Genomic DNA, 20254 nt, shown 5'->3' on the forward strand with positions numbered 1-20254 from the left:
TTGTTTATTTACTAAGATTTATTTACTTCCCTGTTGTTGAATATTTAGATTGTTTCAAATTATTTGATATTTTTATACCATATAGAATAGTCTTATATATAAATATTTTTATAAATTTATTGTTGAAATTACTGGTGGAAGGATATGAGTTGTTTTGAACTCTTGTTATGTATTACGAAGTTGTTTCTGAAAGGCTTTCAAATTTAAATTCCTATCAGCCACATGTGAGTAGCAGTCATAAAGAACACTCACAAATACTGTCATGATTTTTAAAAATATTATATTTGTTAAATTGATGGATGAAAACTATTTTATTGTTTTTATTTATATTTATTTGCTTACTCATTGTGTTTAAATAGCTTTATTAAATATTGACCATTTGCTTTTCTTTCCCTAATTTTTGTTCATATAGTTTTACTCATTTTTGTTTTACAGGGATCGTATGTTTCTTATTTCTATAAATATCTTTATATGTTTCTATTAATCCAATATCACTTTTTTTTACAGTTTGCAGTTTTTTCCTGTTTTAAGATAACCTGTAGTTTTCTGTTACTTAAAATTGGTGGGACCATTGAAACCGGAATTTCCCTTTTAGATAAAAATTTAATGTTAGTTACTTCAGGGAAACAGAGAAGAGTATAATAATTGTGATAGGGACTCAAGAAATTATACAAGTAGTGCTATTCATTATCATTGGCTTCCATTCAAATGGAGCTAGATTTGTTATTTTCATGTTTCTCTTCCTGAGTCTCCATTTGTAACAGTCTTTTGGCAGAATTTCAGTCCACTTGTAACTTTTATACTTGTGGTTGGAGCCCAGCCAGCTTCTGCTTTTTGGGGGGAGCTCACTATTATCCTACATCTCTTGGCTTGGATGTCTTGCAGCAATACATGGAAGATATTCAAGTTTCCTGAGACTTAAGTGGGTCATATCTCTCTAACAAAACTGAATCATTTGACATCTGAAAGTGGCTTTAAAGATCGTCGTTTAAAAATTTCACAACGTGGATGAGTCAAATCCAGAGACATTGCTTGTGCTTGCTTTCTCAGGCACACAGACATTACTGAAGAGTAGTAAGCTCAGTTGATTCCCTGATAGGTACAGTATATTGTAGAGACTTTGTTATTGATCTCATTTACACGTTTAATTCCTACTCTGCATATGATAATATTTTCCTGATTTAATAAACCAGGCATGATTTCTTATTGCATGATTTATTGTGTGATTTTTTTTTTTTTTTTGTCACAAACTTTGTAGGATGAGACTTGGCAAATAACCTACCCTTGAGGGGTTTTTCTCCCAGATGATGATATCTGTAGTAGTATGTCTAAGGCATTATTATGAAAGACATTTATTAAACACATTTACATATTACCATAGTGAAATAAAAGAAACTGCCTTTCCATTTACATAACTTAACAAAGTATATCTCAGTCTATTTGAGTGCTACCTAACTTCTAGATCTCTCAACAGTTTTGCCTAGCCATCATTTCTCAGCCTGGGATGGTGCACATGTTTTAGTGTAGAAACATATTCCCACCTGACCTGACAAATCTGTAGCTAATGTCATCAGATGTCAGGGCTTTGAACAAGCCTGCTTGTGGGTGGTTTATCTTTTCCAGTGATTTGAGACTTGTGTCGCATTGAATATACTTTGAATTTCATGTATATCTCTGCTTTATTAGTCTTTATTTGGGTTATTTTGAATGTTTTTTATTTTAATATGTAGATTGATACATTTTTGTATATATTGCTGGAGGGGCTTTTCCACTGCTACATTTTAGAAATCAAAATAATAAATAATACGTATGGTATTCATTGTTCTTCTCCTCTGTCGTTTGATGACTAAACTTTCATTGGAAATGTTAGTAACATTTCTTTATTTTTATTTTAACTATTTTAAAATAATAATAATAAATGTTTAGCTTTTTAGCCAGGCCTAGTATTTTCTAGTTTGAAAACGTACTGTTTATTTTTTAAATAGACTTTATTTTGTAGACCAGTTTTATGCTTACAGAAAAATTATGCAGAAATCTCAGAGTTCCCATTTACTTTTTCTCTTCTTCAGAGTTTCCCACATTATTAGTATCTTGCATTAGGGTGGTACATTTATTACTATTGATGAAACAATATTAATAAATTATTATCCTTTAAGTCCATAGTTTATACCATGATTCAGCTTTCGTGTTATACAGTCCTGTGGGTTTAACAAATGTCTTGTCTACTATATACTGATATGTGACTTATCCTTTGATGATAGTATAATCATCTCTTATATGGTTCATTTATTCATCTCATATGTTTTTTCCAGTAGCTATTTATTGAGTACTTCCTATGGTAGGCATTCTTACAAATGCTGTAGGAAATTGTCCACCTATGCACACCCGATGATGATGAGGTAATTTGTGAGAAGGGAATAACCTTTGCTGGCAGAATGGTATGATAACTAGCTGATTACTGGCTTAAAATTTCTGCTTGTGAAGTGTTTCTCTCAGTTCAAATAGGAGTAGCACATTCCAACTATGCTTCAAACATTTATTTGCAGAGAATTGGAGTATGGGAGCTATGTTAACTGGTGGCTGTACTGGACATTTCTTTATGTCTTCCCTACTTTTGTTTGTGATGGATATTTCTTTATATCTTCCCTATTAGCAGTTGTCAGGGGAATTCAAAAAAAGCAGTATTTTTCCTTGCAACTAACTATTCTGGGAGAGTGTAAGCCAAAGGGAAATTTTGACTTAATGAATTTCCCATTATAAACTTTCTGCATTAAATTTGTTGATATGTCCAAGAACTTGTAATATTTACATATCGTTGATGGGAAAACAGGGTTGATTTTTTTTTTACCTGAACCAAGCATTCCAAATAAATAAATACCAGTAGAAATGAAGAGCATAAATAGAAGACAATAGGAAGACTTAATTGAGTTAATTCATCTTCTTTTCTGCTTCTGTCATTCCTTTTCTCTTTGGTTGTAAGATTATACATTGACTAGCAGTGGTGATGCCGTAAAGCTAGGCATTAGTATAAGTTTTTGGTAGACTCTTATGTAATCTGCCAACTTTTACTGTTGCAGAGGTTATTTATTCTTTTTTGTAACAGTTTAATTGAGAGTATATGATCTGAAGCCAGAATATCTGAGTTTAAATCCTGGCTGCCATGCATCCAGGGGCAGGTGTCTTAACTTCTCTAATCTCAGTTTCGTCTGCAATTATAATAATATTTTTCTTATATGGATGTTAGTATGATTAAATAGGATGATGAGCATGAAAACCAGTGCTATTAATCACTGTTTAGAATTGGTTGTGACAATAATGATAATTGTATCGTAAGAGACCAAGTTGAAGTTCTTCTTGATCTGTAAATATATTTCTAATGTTTCTTAGATGAATTTGTTGAACATGAAAGAGATTTCTTTTCATGGCTAATGGCTGTGCTTTGAAAATTTTCGTATTAAAGGTAGAACTATAATCCTCTTTCTGTGTAGATTGAGAAGCTAGTATTTTATTTGCTTTCTCTCAGGCTTCTGATTTATGTTTTCAGAGTGAATTTCAGACCATTGCTAATGTCATAAAATAAAATCCAGAAAGTAGATGAGTCAGTCATTGAAAATAAAATCTGATCAGAAATCCTTTGATTGTATTACATTTTAAGATAATGAATGCTTTGTTTTTTGAGTTTTACTATCATACCAACTTTTCCCATGTGTGCATGTGTGTATGCATGTGTATGTGTGTTAGAAAACTGAAATACTATTTCTGCTCAATTCTATTTTATGAAGTCAATCCAACTTTTATACGCCCATAAATATCAAATAAATGAAGTAATTATTGTCATTAAAGTGGAGAAACTATTGCTTTTTACTATTTATTGTGTTTGCTACTTAAATTGCATTGGGGCAAATGTTAAGTGAGTTTATGTTGTGCAACCCTGCTAAAATGTGGAATTCAGTATAGTTTGTTAAAATATATAAAAATAAATCCAATTTAAGTAGGTATAAAATCCCTTGAAGATGTTTTTATTTTTAAGAAAATTTGGAGTGTAGATTTTTTTTATTTAAAAATTTTATTTAATGTTGGTAACTAACAAAAGATTGATGAGTGCTGTGACAGGGTGTGGGCTGAACAAAAGTGAACTGGAAGATACATAGCAACAGAAAAATCACATAAGGAAAAGCTTTCCCCAATAGAGAAAATACAAAATTTGGTTAAGGTTTAATTAGATAAATATTAATACTTTGACTTTTAAATCATACTAGTGTGACATCTATATTTTTGCCAGTATAAATCTTCAGTGGATCAAATTACTTGTGGTAATCATGGAATCTCCCTGGCACCTTTTAGTTGAAAAACTGTACAACAAGTAGCATATAGCTGTTTTTCTCAGGCACTTATTATTTGGGTATTATATACTTGGTAGGAGAGATTGTTCCTCTACTTACATTATTGGTTCTGTAGTGAGATTAAAATATTTAAAATTGTAGAAAAAATAGCTGGGTGTGGTGATATACACCTATAGTCCCAGCTACTTGGGAGTTTGAGGTTGTTTAAGCCAGGAGTTTGAGAATCACCTGGGCAGCATAACAAGGCTGCATCTGATTGATTGATTGATTTTTAATAATTATACTAAGTTCTGGGGTACATGTGCAGAAAGTGCAGGTTTGTTACATAGGTATACACGTGCTATGGTGGTTTGCTGCATCCATCCCCCTGTCATCTACATTAGGTATTTCTACTAATGTTATCCCTCCCCAATCCCTCCACCCCCTGCTATCCCTCCCTTACCCCCTCTCCTCCCGACGGGCCCCAGTGTGTGATGTTTCCCTCCCTGTGTCCCTGTGTTCTTATAGTTCAACACCAACTTATAAGTGAGAACATGCAGTGTTTGGTTTTCTGTTCTTGTGTCAGTTTTCTGAGAGTGATGGTTTCCAGTTTAATCCATGTTCCTGCAAAGGACATGAACTCATTCTTTTTTTATGGCTGCATAGTATTCCATGGTGTATATAGAGTATAGATTTTAAAAAATACTCATCTAGCAATATTTCTAAGCTTAAAATATGTAGACATGAATAGATATAGTTGAAAATTAACTTATTTAACCATTTGGAAATGAGATTTATTTTGTTTAATTCAGTGAAAAATGTCACAAAACCAAGAAGACATTGTTTTTTTGGTTAAAAAGGTCACAAATTTATGGCTGTATAAGTTACTGGGATTAGAAGTGTTTTGCCTATTGGTAGTTTATCAAGTGAGTGAATACCTTTCTGTGAATGTGAGCAAGCTTCACGAATTTTAGCATTTCAGTTTCGGAGAACCTGTGATGAGTTATTTTGCACAACAGGCTTTTTCTCTCAAACTCCTTTGCTATCTTTGCTTGACAGAGAGAGGATTTGATGACTTTTTCAAAACTCCCCTTTACTGCTTCACCTGAGTAATGTTTTAGTTGCCCTGTAATAAAAATGGAGCTGAGAATTGAAAGGCCAAAGCACAGAGAGTTTTATAGTTTGGGATCCTTTAAGTTTCATGGATTTATTTTGTATTTATATCCTGGAGTGGGATGTACATTCTGATATTGCTCAGTTTTTGTCTTTTGGGGAAGTCAGCTGTCCAGAATAGCACTTTACTTTTTGATATAAAAAGAGTAATGCTTTGCCTTGTAAGAGGGATAATTTTAATGGTACATTGCAGAGAATTAGTTGAAGGGAAATTATAGGCATTATTTTAATATTTATAAAGTATTTTGAGGGCCATGCGTGAAGGCTGCATGTAAATACACTACCAATAAAAAAAACTACCACTAATACAATTGAGATACTAAAAAAGAAAAAATATATATACTTACCATCTAGTGAGCAGACTTCCTTTCCCTAATTTGCATTTAGAAAACTCTCAATTAAAATGCTAAAAGGAAGACAAACAATTTCAGCCCATGCTGCTGGTTTTGTAAATACAGTTTGTTTACTTGATATAATTTTAAATGAATACTCTTGACATTAAGACATATACTTTCTGATCATGTAATGGTAAGCCATAGAATAATAGAAATAAGCTTGTAATGGGCATAGTTTTTACCATAGTGCAACATTAATTGCATGCTTTTATATCTTCAAATTAATTTTTGACATCGCTATACAGAAATAGACTTGTACAAAGAAAAATGAATAACTTGATGGTCTACAAGAGTGTCATTTTACTTGTGGACCATTGTAACAGGTTTTTTTGTTTGAGCATACAACAAATGAAATATGTAATGTTGTTTTATATTCCAAAACTATATTTCTGTATAATAAGAAATTGTAATTTTACAATAGAAGAAAAATCCATTGAACTGGTTTATATGTGATTTTTTTTGGTCAAACCCCATAAGTTAACAAATTTGGCATTTAACGTTATATCGTAAACTATCTGATATCTTTTTTCTTGCTCTTTAATGTACGTATCTCTCACTTTTTCTCTTTTTCAGCTTCTTTCCTGCCTCACCTCTAAATCCCCAAAGTACACACCACACAAACACTTACATGTAAATATACACACTTTTGATGACTTACCCATAATTCATTGACAAATCTAGAAGCACTCCATCAAGAGCCCCTTCATCTTCCCCTACCAAATCTATCAAATTGTCCTGTATCTTTATTCATGTTATTTCCTGTTACTGTGGACAAAAAGAGTCCCTGTATCTATGGAAGAGCAATCTGTTTACTTGTGCAATTATTCCCATTCCTCAGTGATTGAGCTCCTTTCTCCATGCCATATTTATTTTCTCCTCAACTGGATCATTTTCAGCAACATACTAACATGCTCTAGTGTCTCTTCTCTTGATAGAAACAACCACCTTTGACCTCATACCTCACTCCAACTATTCCCTATCCCTCTGCTTCTCAGACAGCAAAACCTCTTAAAATATTTCTTTATTATTCTATTAGTCACTGTCTTTACATTCTCATCTCACTCTCTTCAGTTCATCCCAATTAAACTTTCATGTCCATCACTCCACAGAGTCTGCTCTTCTTAAGAACTTCAGTGACCTTCCATGTTTGTGGCTGAATTATTATTTTAACCTCTTAGCAGCTTTTTATATATTTGACCAATTCCCTCTTTCCTAGAGGAAACAATTATATTGGCTCTCATGACTTCACACTCTCCTGGGTTTCCTCCCTTTTCACCAGCCCACTCTTTCTCAATTTGCTTTGTTCACTGCTTTGATCGATTTTCACATATGTTTTGGGGATGGAACCAGTAAAACTTGTTGATGAATTGGATGTGTGAAATAAAAGACAAAAAGGAAGCAAGAAAGACTCCTAATGATTTGGCCTAAGCAACTAGATGATGGTAACATTTATTGAGAAAGGGAAGACTTGGGTGGTACCACGATCAGGGGTCAAGAATAAAGAGTTATGCCTTGGCCGTGTTACATTTGAGATTTATATTTAGACTGAAATCACGTTGGAAATGTTGTTTGGTAGGCAGTAAGTAGTTAGAGTTTGAGTATAGAATTCCAGGGATCAGTTATAGCTAGAGGTATCAGTTTGAGATCATTAGCACATAGATGGTATTCCCATAATATATCTGGTTGAAATCACTTTGCGAGAGTATACTTGGAGAAGAGAAGAAAGTACAGGATAGAAGCCCTGGTGCATTCTATCAATTAGAGGCCTAAGAAAGGAGGAAGATCCAACAAAGCAAATTGAGGAAAGTATGGCCAAAAAAAGTAGAACAGTATGAGTCATAGAACCAAAGTAAGAAAATGTTCTCAGAATGAGAATACAAAAATGCTACTGAGAGTTCGAACTAGAAGCTATGTTGGTGTGAGTTGAAGAATACAGTTGGAAGTGAGAGAGTATAAGCAGTTTGGCTAAACAGTTCTTGAAAAGATTGGCTCTGGAGGAACATGGAAAAGGTGGTATGTGGGAAGGCTATAGTATAGGGTATTTTAGGGGCTTTTGTTTGTTTGTTTTTGAAACAGAGTCTCACTCTGTAGCCCAGGCTGGATGGAGGGCAGTTGTACGATCTTGGCTTACTGCAACCTCCACCTCCCGTGTTTAAGTGATTCTCATGCCTCAGCCTCCTGAGTAGCTGGAACTACTACAGGTGCAGCCACCATGCCTGGCTAAATTTTGTATTTTTGATAGAGACGGGGTTTTGTCTTGTTGGCCAGCCTGGTCTCAAACTCCTGACCTCAGGTGATCTGCCTGCTTCGGCCTCTCAAAGTATTGGAATTACAGGCTTGAGCCACCAAGCCCAGCCTATTTTATGTTTGTTTGTTTGTTTGTTTTTTTTTTTTTAATGGGAAATGCTAAAGCTTCTTTGAATCCTGATGAGAATAAGTGTTGGAAAGAAAAAGTTGATGATGTAGGAGAGAGAGAAAATAAAATGTGAAAACCAGAAAAGAGAGGAGTTCTAGATCTACATGTGGAAGAACTTACCTTTGATAGGAGGATCATTTTCTCCTTTGTAATGGGAAAGATGAAGATGGAGATGGTATAAATGCAAGTTTATTTGCCGGTGGCATGATTAGGGATGGGGGGTGCCATTCAATAGTTTCTATTTTCTCATTAGTTAGGCAGCAATGTCATCACCTAACAATTAAGCAACAGTGTGGGATGGGTTGATATGAAGTAGGTCATTTGAAAAAATTTGAAATAATTATCAGTATAGTATTGCTATCATTGCTGGATAACAGAAAAGTGTTCTCTTGAAATTGATTATTATTACTTTAGAGTGATACCACTCTTCCCAATTATGTTATTTTCTAAGAATGCAATACAAATGCAAGCCTGCAAAAACATATAAAGCCATTAAGGGGAAAGACCATTAAATAATAATTACTAATGTCAAGGAATGTATCTTGCGCCATGGAATTTAAACTAAATGGAGGGCAGTGAGGACAGGAGAGGAATGATGGATGGTGGGTCAAAGGGCTGGTGGCTTCATCGACCGTTAAGAATTGGTTCAGCAGGGTTACTTGATCGATTAAACTGAAACTATAGGAAAAAGGGTCATCAGTTATGCTGATGGAATTGAGATTTGGAAGGTCATATTACTTTTGGTGAACAGGGTTTGATAATCACAGGATTAAATGGCAGAGGCTGAATTCAGGAAAAGATGGAGAAGTTGAACTGAGAGACTAGAATAGGTCTGATGCGGATGATGAAGTCACTGAAAACAACAGAAGTTAGAGTGAACAAAAAGACTGAGTCTGTTGCTACAGTCTTTAGTAAATGAGGGGGAGTGACTAGGAGATCTGTAGATTAAACGGAAAAGATGGAGTAGCTGGATTATGCTACCTAATGCTTATTTCTGTCAACAGATCGTATGAAAATTAAATATTGGCAAACCAATTACTTTATAAACCAATGACTGAATGAAAATCACTTCATGCATCGTTAGAGATAGCCCAATGAAAATGGATTCCATTGTATTTATCTAGTTCAGATGGTACATTTAATGAGAACCGTTTAAGTGGAGTGATATTTATGATGGCTGGCCATGATTATAATGAATTTTTAAAGCTTAGTTAGGTATATATAGTACTCTTTATCTATAAATGCATGTTTTAAAATAAAAAATATATAATTATAATCTATGTTAAAATAAACACCGAATATACAAGTTATAACAGCTTAAGGGATAAAATAGGCTTTGTTTTTGCTCTGTTTCATAGTAACACTATATAAAGAACTTACTTGAAACATTTCAGTTTGCTCAAGTTAGCCAAGTACATACTTTGGCAGGTAACACAAGGCTTAATAGGAGTCATAGTGTTTTAAGTCTTGGTTCTCTGTGACAGTGTGACCTCAGTTCCATAAACTGAAATATCAAGTGGTTGTGTTTGGTACTTTTAAGGTATCTTCTGACTTTGTTCTACAATTCTAACAAAAAGAAATTTGAAATATTTGCGTGGAAATTATATCTTAACTTTTAATATTGACATTATAATATTACATGGTATATATCTCTGTACCCCCTTGATAGAGGATTCTAAGCTATTGGTGATGGTGTGATTTAATACTTCTGGTTTTCCTTTAATTCTGTAATATTTAAATAGGCATTCAAATGATTTGCTTTAAAGCAAGACTAGGAAAACAGCATTATATAGTACACTAAGAAACACCAAGAAAAGACTAGTTATATATTACCTTGTATTTGGAAATCATTTTAAACCTGCAGAAATCGCAAGATTAAGAATGCTACAAAGGACACTTGTATATATCATTTACCCAGGTTCAATTACTGTTAAGCTCCTCTTTCTTCTCCTCTCTTTCCTTCTTCCTGAACCCTCCTCCCTCTCTCTTCCTGCCTTCTTTCCTTCCAATCTCCATCTCCATCTCTATTTCTTTTTCAGCCTCATTGAATCTGGAACATTTCCATAGCCATTCTTTGTCTTTTATGACATTGGCAATTTGAAGAATATAAATCTCCTTTGTAGAAATATAGTATTCTTTATGATTAGATTCAGGATATGTATTCTTAGCCAGCCAGAATTCAGCGTAGATAATGATGAGGTATCACACTTGGAGGTACTCAATATCTGTCTATCCATCATTGGGGAAGTCAATTTTTTATTAAGGTATTATATAATTTTTCTAGTGTCTAATTGCTCTTTTTTTCCTTGAAATTAATAAGCAGTCTGTGAGAAGATACTTTAAGACCATGCAAATATCTTGCTCCTCATCAAAATGTTCCCCAAGGTTATCTAATATTTATCATAATGGTTGTAAAATGTTATGTTGCCAGTTACATTACTCTTTCCACATATAGGAGTTGACACTCAGCATTCTACTGTAAGGAAGACCTCTCCTTTCTCATTTATCATTTTACTACTCATTGATAGATTTGTTATCTGTATAGACTTATAAATTCCCATTTTTCAATGGTTTATGATTCATTACTGCAATGCATTATTTGGTGCTAACTTTTTCCCACATAGAGCCAATGAGAGCTCCTTCAAGCTGTTCCTGTGAAATGACTGCATTTTTTTTTTTTTAGCCCTACCTTACTTTTGGAAATAGAAAGACATTTTAGTTTCATCTTGTAGCTACTCTCACACAGTCTTGGAATCTACAGTTTCTCTGAGGAACCTGGGATTTTTAGTGGGGAATTTTTTGAGGGACCATTACCTGGATGCTAGGTGTGTGCTCATTGCTACTAGAATGCAAGAAAATGCAAGTTACTTTTAAATTAACAGAGGATGAAACATTAAAAATGTAATTAGGTTATGACTTTTTAGGCAAATCATAGGATTGTGCTTTTACATGTACCTCATTGATTTGATCCAGATGGGAGGTAATTTCGAGTCCATATGTAGCAGCCAAATTGTAATTAATAATTTTAATTTTTAAAAATAATTATGAGGTGAAGAAATAGCAAATACTTTCCCTAACATAAGGAAAATACTATTAATTTATTTAACAGCCATATATTCCTACTGTAGTTGAGTTGCTTCAGTGACTCAGTTAATAAAATAAGAAATTAAATATCAAATAGAATTAGACAAGAGATTTTAATGAGAACACAGAATCTGTTTCTACCTCAAGAAGTTACAGTTAAACAATAGCTTCAATAATCTACTATGCAGTACTACAGATGGAGAAAACAGTTCTTGCTATTTATATTTTCAACTTTAAAAATCAGATTATGGGGTTTCATAGAGTTTACTAAAGGTAGTACTTGGATGTTTTTAAAAATATATCTTTATTGTAGTTGGGACATAATATTGATGAAACAAATTTCTACATGTTCAGTGAATTGAATAATTCAATTTAAATTCAATTCAAAACTCATACATTCAATGTTCTGCTTTATTTTCTGATATCACTCATGTTTATTTTAATTCCTTTTCTCCTGCTAGGTATCTAAATGTTTTCCTTCATTCTTGTATTACTTTATAAGTGATCTTCTTACAAAGAAGCATACACTGAGTCATAGCAACAGAAAAGTGCTTCACATACTTAGTTGCTTTCTGTTGCATTTGATATATTAATTGAGCACTTACTATATATGCAAACACAGTGCAGGTAGCTCTGTTTCTTTAAAAGTTGTTTGAATTACTGGTGCTTCCAATGAAGCTAGTGGTAGGGTCCATGCTCTCTCTCCAAACTGTATTAGACCAGCTTGTCAGATGTATTACTCATTAAGTTGCTAAGGCGTAAGGTCAGAACTTCAGATTTATAACATGACATTTAATGTTTTTCCTTTTTTTATTATCAGTGCCGTAGTGATTTCCCTTCTAGTGGAAACAAATATACTTTACATTGTCTGTCTCAAAATATATTCTTCCTATAATTCCATGTTTTAACCAATAAATTTTCTCTAAAATATATCTTAGAATTGATGGTGTACCTTTCCCCCCTTTATCATGACAGTGAAGATCAAATGCTTGCTTTCTGAAATATTTTCTTGACATATTTGAACTGGGTGTGTTTTTTCATCAATGCTGCTTTTTGAGTCATCTTTTCCTTTCATTGCCTTTTGCTTTATGAATAATCATGTATTCTCACTTGGTTCATTAAGTAGTAGTAGCATAATGATGAGAGTATATTAAAAGAATTTCTTTTAGATTGACCCAATCTATATGAGACATCAATAACACACAAATAATTGAACCATGTTTTGGGGTTTTCTTTTCCTCTGTAAAGAAAATACTCTTACTATTAACATTGAAACTAGTGTCATCTTTGGACTTTATTCAAATGTGTCAGTTTTGGAAACCGTACAAAGATGTTCGCTTAGCTTAAGGGAACAGAAGAACTTTGTTATGCTCTTTGAATGTTATATTAAACTAGATCATTGCCTGAGGAGCCTATTTAATATGTCCATCTGATTTATGATTTTTTTATAGTCCTTTTTCGTTTGATTTGTCTTATCTTTGGAAAAGTTGGCATTTATTTCTATTTTATTTTTTACACTGTCTCAATGAATATCTGTACATTCATTACTTTCAGTAATATTGCTTGCTGAATTAAATTATTGGGAATATTGTGTTCCGAGTTTACAATCATGGAATGAATGTAGTAACATGGTTTCTAGGTTTACAGAATGATTTTGTTTAAAGTATCACTTTCTGTAAATTCCTAAGATACTATATAGGATTTAGCTTTTGGTCTTATATAATAGTTAGAACAATATGAATGTAAATAGGTTTTTATTATCATTGTTATTTATTGAAAGAGACTTTAAATTTCTACAGCAAATCACATTTCTTCCTTTCTAGATATCTATTATCATTAAGGTGATATCAAAGACAATAAAATATTTAAGTCATTAAGATTTTAATTCTTAATTATGCAATCTCCCTTGCCAGGGCTGTTAACTTTTATAATACAGGGAAGATAGAAATTCAGCAGAGACATTTATTTATTTTCTTTTATGAACAAGGCTATATAATTTGCATTTTTTCCAGGTGGTTCGGGGAATATTTAAATAGATTACACAGCTGCTGGCTTGCTGGGTTTGGGGAGTGTGTTTAGCAGATGCTTCCAGAATCTGGAATTTGAAGTATTCTTAATTTTAGCTAGAGATGCAGATATCTATTACCTGGTTTAATTTGTCAGGGAATGTCTATTTCTTTGATGTCTTAGTGATATATAACTGTCTTGCTTTTTTTTTTTTTTTTTTTGGGCCACTCACCTCAAGCAATTTTAATAGCTTGGAGCATATCTTTACTGTAGCTTTTAATAATTAGATAGCTATTTCTATTAAATAGTTGAATGTATTTTTAAGGATAATATGGGATTCTGTAATTAGCTTGATAGTTTACCCATAAGATGGAAAATGAAAACCGCAGCCAGCTGCATTTCCACAGCTCATTTCTGCATAAGAAGCACATATCTGGGCTAAAGAAGTGCCACTTTCTTCATTTAATCTGAGATGAGACACAACAACATGTAAAGAACTTGGAGCAATCTGATGTTTTCTTAAAATGTTTTCTCTCATTAGCTGCTTTGGTCAAAAATAAGAGCTGTCAAACAACAGAAATTTGGGATGCTCATGACTGTGTTTATAGGCCTTTAGTATAGTATTTACTGAATATAAGTGCTTGTTGAAGCAATTTATCTGTTAATTCAAACAATTTATTGACATCTATTATACAAAAGATACTTTGATAAGTATTTTTGAGGACTATAGATGACTAAATTAGACTTGGACCCTTACATGTAGGAGCTTAATGTTCAAGAATAAGACATGTACCAAACATATGAAAGTACTAAAAGTGAAATAGAGATGAGTGGTACTGATTTGCAAGGAATGAGGGTAGGGAAGACAAAGAGACATGGACATCATCATGTAAGCAGAGGTAATTGAGCTGGGCCTTTATAGCTGCGTAAGATTTGGACATTTAGTACTATGTTTGGGGTTAGGGGGAAAGATGTTTTCAGCAAAACAAATTGTATATTGAAAACCCTGGTGCTTATAATGTCATATTCCTGGGCAGTAGTAGGTATATAACATGTGGGTAGACTGCAAGGTTCGTGTTGGAGATGGAGGAAGCGGCAGTACCCTTAGGGGAAGTGACAGAAAATGGTGTTAGAAAAGCAAGTTTGGGTTGGATTATGAGGTCCTTTAAATGCTGGTCTAAGAAATTCAGACTTTAATTGATAAGAAACTTAGGGGCCGGGCGTGGTGGGTCATGCCTGTAATCCCAGCACTTTGGGAGGCTGAAGTGGGCAGATCACCTGAGATCAGGAGTTCAAGACCAGCCTGAGCAACATGGTGAAACCCCATCTCTACTAAAAATATAAGAAATAGCCAGGCGTAGTGACAGCCACCTGAAATCCCAGCTACTTGGGAGTCTGAGGCAGGAGAGTTGCTTGAACCTGGGATGTAGAGGTTGCAGTGAGCCAAGATCACACCACTGTACTCCAGCCAGCATGATAGAGCAAGATTCCATCTCAAAAAAAAAAGAAATTTGGAAGCATCGAGCAATCTTAGAAGACAGATAGGAGCAGAGCTGTATTTTTTTTTTTTTAAGACAGAGTCTTGCTCTATTGCCCAGGCTGTAGTGCAGTAGCACAATCTCGGCTCACTGCAACCTCTGCCTCCCACCTCCTGTCAAACGATTGTCCTGCCTCAGCCTCCCAAGTAGCTGGGACTACATGCACTTACCACCACGCCCAGTATTTTTTTGTAGTTTCAGTAGAGACAGGGTTTCACACAGAGCTGTATTTAAGGAAGTTGAGTGGAATGGTATAAGATGAGCGGACCTGAGAGCCTGAATAGGCATAATGCCTTTGGAAATGAAGATGAGAAGAATAAGAGTACAAACGCTGAGTTAGAATGTCTAGGAGTAGGGAATTTATTATAGGTGTACAATAGGATATAGGGAAGAGTTAAATATGACTTCATATTAAACACGCTTATTATTTCTTGTACATTTATCTGTGGGACTATTTTAAGGCCTAGCATGAGGGTTGATCAGAGGAGATTCATGTTTGCTTTTGCTGGGTTGCAAAACTAACCTAGGCTGATGTTAATATTTTCCTTAAGTGTTTTTTTTTTTTTTTAAGACTCTTGAAGAGCTATGAATTCAGGCTGCAGGAGGCTGGCTTTGGACTAGGAATTCTCAGAAAAGACTTTTACCTTCTCCATCCACACCAAGGTTTGATAAGGGCAATTTTCTTTTCAGGCCCTGTGGGAGATGAGCAAGTTTATTTCTAATTTACTGTTAAACTGAGGTGTAGTCCTCTGGGGTTTGTAGAACCATTTCCTATTACTCCTTCCACTCTGATTAGGCTGTAGGCTTGGTTTCTACTCCCCTGTACTTGAGGCCTTGAAAACTGAAGCTGAAGTTCATCTAGGTTCAGAATTGTCACTCAAGGTCAAAGCTGACTCTACTGATATTTATCTCTCTAAGTTCATATTTCACTTAGTTTTTGGCCTCCAGGTATTCCTTACTTTCCTGCCAGGTTATCTATACATTTTAAATTATTTTTTTAAATATTCATCACATTTTGTTCTTTTCACTGGGAGTTGATGTCAGGGTATATATTCTATCATACGTTCAGAAACAGAAGTTAAGGTAACTGCTTCTTACATGGGCATGTGACACCTCAGAATGACTTTATTCTTATGTTATAGTTTCCTAGTTTCCTAAACATGAGATATTGGTACAGAAGTTATGGTACCTGGTCTTTTCTGATCCAACTTAGTTTTTTATTAATGCTCAGTTTTAGAATAGGGAAATACACTATTTTAACTACCTATTGAAGAATCAGAGTGATTCAGGAGGTGATTTCATGGGCAAGAACTATGTTCTGTCAATAGTTGAAGTTTCCAGTACCTCTTTCACATAATTCTTCCCTTCTCCATTCACAAAAGAAATATTTAAAAAGAAAAAATTCTAAGAAAAAAAAATCAATACAGTCTACACAGATCATTATCTTATTAATGGACCCTTAGTAATGAATATACATTTACTTCTGTGTGGATATATGTAATTTTTTATTTTTCAGTTCAGGACTAGAAGGCATTGAATGAAAGCTGCCTGCATGCAGTCACTTCAGGCTCTAGGATCAGCCACAGTGGTTCTTCTTATCATACAGAGTGACTTGACATTGTAGGATTTTGCTATAGGAGAATCTGTCTTAGTTGTTATGTGCACTAGTAATGGGTTTTACCAGGGAAACACATATGCCAGCTGTTAAGTGTCATAGCAGTGATGGAAATGTAAAACATAAATCAATCATAGATTAGCCATTTTTAAGTGTAATATGCACCAGTTAATGACTGTGGCATCTTAAATGCATTTTATTTATAGATATAGAGATTGAAGGTCAATAACTGGAAAGGCTGGCTTTTAATTTGTTAGATTAGGAAACAATGTAATTTCTAACGTGTATAATATAGGATTTTTTACAGTTTGGCAATATAGTTCTTTCATTGAATTAAATAAGCTTTATTTTCATTGCTATGTATCAAATTGGCACTATTTTCTGGTGATATAAAGATGGTTAAGATATTGCTGATGGCTCTAAGTAACTCCCACTTAATGGAGGAGCCAGATCTCTAAACTAATGATAGTGCAGTATATTAAGTGCTACATCCAAAACTCTGTAGAGGCCCAGAGTAGGGAATAATTAATTCTGCTTGGAAGGGTTCAGGAAGGCATCTCAAAGGAGATGGCATTTTAGCCCAGCCAAATGTGTTCAGGTTGAGAAAGAATAGGATTTAAAAAAACATTCAACAAAGGTATACAGGCTTGGAATGTCCTGACTTTATCTAAGAATAGTGAGTAATCTGGTTTGGCTGGAGCATTGGGATACCTGGGTGTTACTAAGTTAATTTGGAGCCAGATTTTAAAAGGTTCTAAATGACCTACTTATTACTTAAGCTTTATCATATATATAGGGAGAAAAAAATTAAGATAAGTAATAATACCTTAACGTTTTGAAAAGTTCAGCCCAGTAATGAATGTGTAGAAGAAATTGGAGTAAAGGGAAGGAAAAAATGCAAAACAAAACAAAAATCAGAGAGACTACTGTAATTTCATAGCTCTTCTATACACCTTAATACATTGTTATAGCTATTTATTTGTCTATTTCAAAGCAAAGACTGTGCTTAATCATTTCTTTCTTTTGAATTTTATGTATGTATTTATTTAAGCAACAGGGTCTCACTGTCACCCAGGCTAGAGTATACTAACATGATTGTAGCTCACTGCAACCTTGAACGCCTAGGCTCAAGTGATCCACCTCAGCCTCCAGTGTAGCTGGGACTATAAGTGTACGCTTCCATACCTGGTTAGGTTTTTTTGTTGTTGTTGTTTTTGTTTTACTTTTGTAAACAAGAGGTCTTATTCTGTTGCCAGGCTGGTCTTGAACTCCCGGGCTCAAGTGATCCACCTGCCTTGGCCTCCCAAAGTGCTGGAATTATAGGTGTGAGCCACCACAGCTGGACTTTAATCATTTTTGCATTACTTTCCCTATGATCATGCATATTATAGCTGTAGAATAAATGAATCAATGAATGAAAGATCTAAGCAATAATTGTTGAGGTCTCTAAACAGGGTAGTAGAAATTTAGGCAGAATTTTGTAAGTGGAGGGAAGGCTTAGGGAGGAAAGATTCAAAAATGAACTGAAGGTTTCTTATTTCTATGATATATATTTTGTTATGATACCTTTCACTGGAGTAGTGAACAGACACAGCACTTCTCAGGTAACTGAGAATGAGTTCATGTTGGAGCATCTTTATTTGGAGGACCTGAGGAAGAGGTAAGAAGTTGGATTTATGGGTCTGCAACCTGGAGAAAAAACCTGGGCTGAAGATACAGATGCAAGACACATAAGCACATAGATTAATGATTAAAGTCAGGGTAGAGGATTGTACAGGGAAAAAATACAAAGTAAAAAATACTAGAGGGTGGGGATTTGGGGGTCACTAATGTATAAGGAGTGGATAGAAGAAGAGAATACAATATGAAAAAAAACACTAGTCAAAAGCATAGGATTGTTTATCAGAGAAGTCTGGTCTTTGAAGTCATTGAGAAGAAAGTTTTAAGGAAAAGAACTATAAGTAATTTAATAAATTCAGTAGTTTCCTGTATCAGTGTATACAAATATATGGGTATGTATGTAACCTACTTATATTGACATAGGGGGCTGGGCACAGTGGCTCACGCCTGTAATCCCAGCACTTTGGGAGGCCAAGATGGGTAGTTCACGAGGTCAGGAGTTCGAGACTATCCTGGCCAACATGGTGAAACCCCATCTCTACTAAAGATACAAAATATTATCTGGGCATGGTGGTGGGTGCCTGTAATCCCAGCTACTCCGGAGGCTGAGGCAGGAGAATTGCTTGAACCTAGAAGGCACAGGTTGCGGTGAGCCAAGATCATCTCACTGCAACCTCCGCCTCCCGTATTCAAGCAATTCTCCTCACTCTGTCTCAAAAAAAAAAAAAAAAAAAAAAAATAGAGTTGAATGATAGCAAAGTCATTCCTATCTGTTATCAAATTTCAGATCTTAACCAGTAGGACAATTTCTAGGAAGAACACTTTGTGATTCATTTCTCAACTAAGAGAATAGTGCCTTTATTTTTCTAGTGATCAACCTGAAGTAGTTTTTTTTCATTATGTATGTTTATGCATTGCAGTTTCATTGATTACATACTTTAAAAGGTTTTAATGTGGCCAAGTATTGAGGATGTAGCTGTAAGAGCCTTTATGTGGTGGTAAACTCTAGCATTTAATAACTGCTAAAAATGCAACGTCTTCTCTCCTATTGTCTTTGACAGGTTTTTTGTTATTATTTTGATACTCTTCATTTTGCTAAGAGGTAATTCATTCCCAAAGGTATTTTATGCCAGGGAAATTTCGTTCCACTTTGTTATAGAAGGCTAGGTTTTATATTAACCTTTGAGTATGCATTTTTACTGTGGATTATATATTACTGGGATTACTTAAGCAAAATTCATATTGAGATTCTTTATTTTAAAACTGATAATGGCCATACATATTAAAGCCCAGAAAACTGCCAGCAAATAATCATCTTTGCCTTTGGGAAATAGTGAAGTCGTTGCATTGTGCTCGAATTACCATAGAATATGTCAGCAGATACACTCATTGATTCATTTCGGTTCTTTTTGTTAAACCAAATTTTTCTTTCATCAGTTTTAATAATGTAATTTTCTATGTCTGATACGCTTACCTGTAATTTTACAGAACCCCATATCTCCCCTATTAGAGCACATGCAGTTCAGTGTTTGTAGAAGGAGCCATTAACTGGGAATTGTCATTTACAAAGGTGCCTATTAAGTGCCAGTCAATTTAAAACTCTGCTTTGTTTTAAGTGTAGTTCACTTAATGAAATGATAGGCAAATATGCTAAGGGAGGCAATTTGTTGTAGTGGAATGAACATTCATTGTAACCATAGATTTGATCGAGGTTTGAATCCCAGATCTAATAGTCATTTGTTGGACAGAGTCAATTCATGGGTCTGAGCTGAAGTTTTTGTATAGTAAAAATGGTATCCTATCTTGAAGAGTTATTATGATAATTAAAAAATTGAGAGATATAATCTAAGATGTTCATTAAATAGAAGATATATAATAATCAACATCATTAATACTATTAGAAAGGAAACTAAATGTTTGCTTTGAGTGCTATTACTAAATGATAAGTCATACATGGCAAAAGGAGACATGGGAACGTACAGGCAAATGCCTTTTGAATAAAGCCTGAAACAAAAATTAATTGAAATGTTAATTTGACAATTATGTTGCATTACATAAGTTTCTTAAGGCCAGTGACTTGTTTC

General features: G+C 34.2%; 1 protein-coding gene and 1 pseudogene across 6 annotated transcripts in view; both read left to right on the forward strand.

Moving 5' to 3' along the window:
* The window catches only part of DIAPH2 (diaphanous related formin 2), a 933611-nt gene that overhangs the window by 368443 nt on the left and 544914 nt on the right, over positions 1-20254 (forward strand). The gene's annotated exons all lie outside the window — the stretch shown is intronic.
* Positions 6309-7344, forward strand: LOC144581144 (uncharacterized; annotated as a pseudogene).

This window comes from Callithrix jacchus, chromosome X (assembly GCF_049354715.1).
Source record: "Callithrix jacchus isolate 240 chromosome X, calJac240_pri, whole genome shotgun sequence".
NCBI classification, from domain to species: domain Eukaryota; kingdom Metazoa; phylum Chordata; class Mammalia; order Primates; family Cebidae; genus Callithrix; species Callithrix jacchus.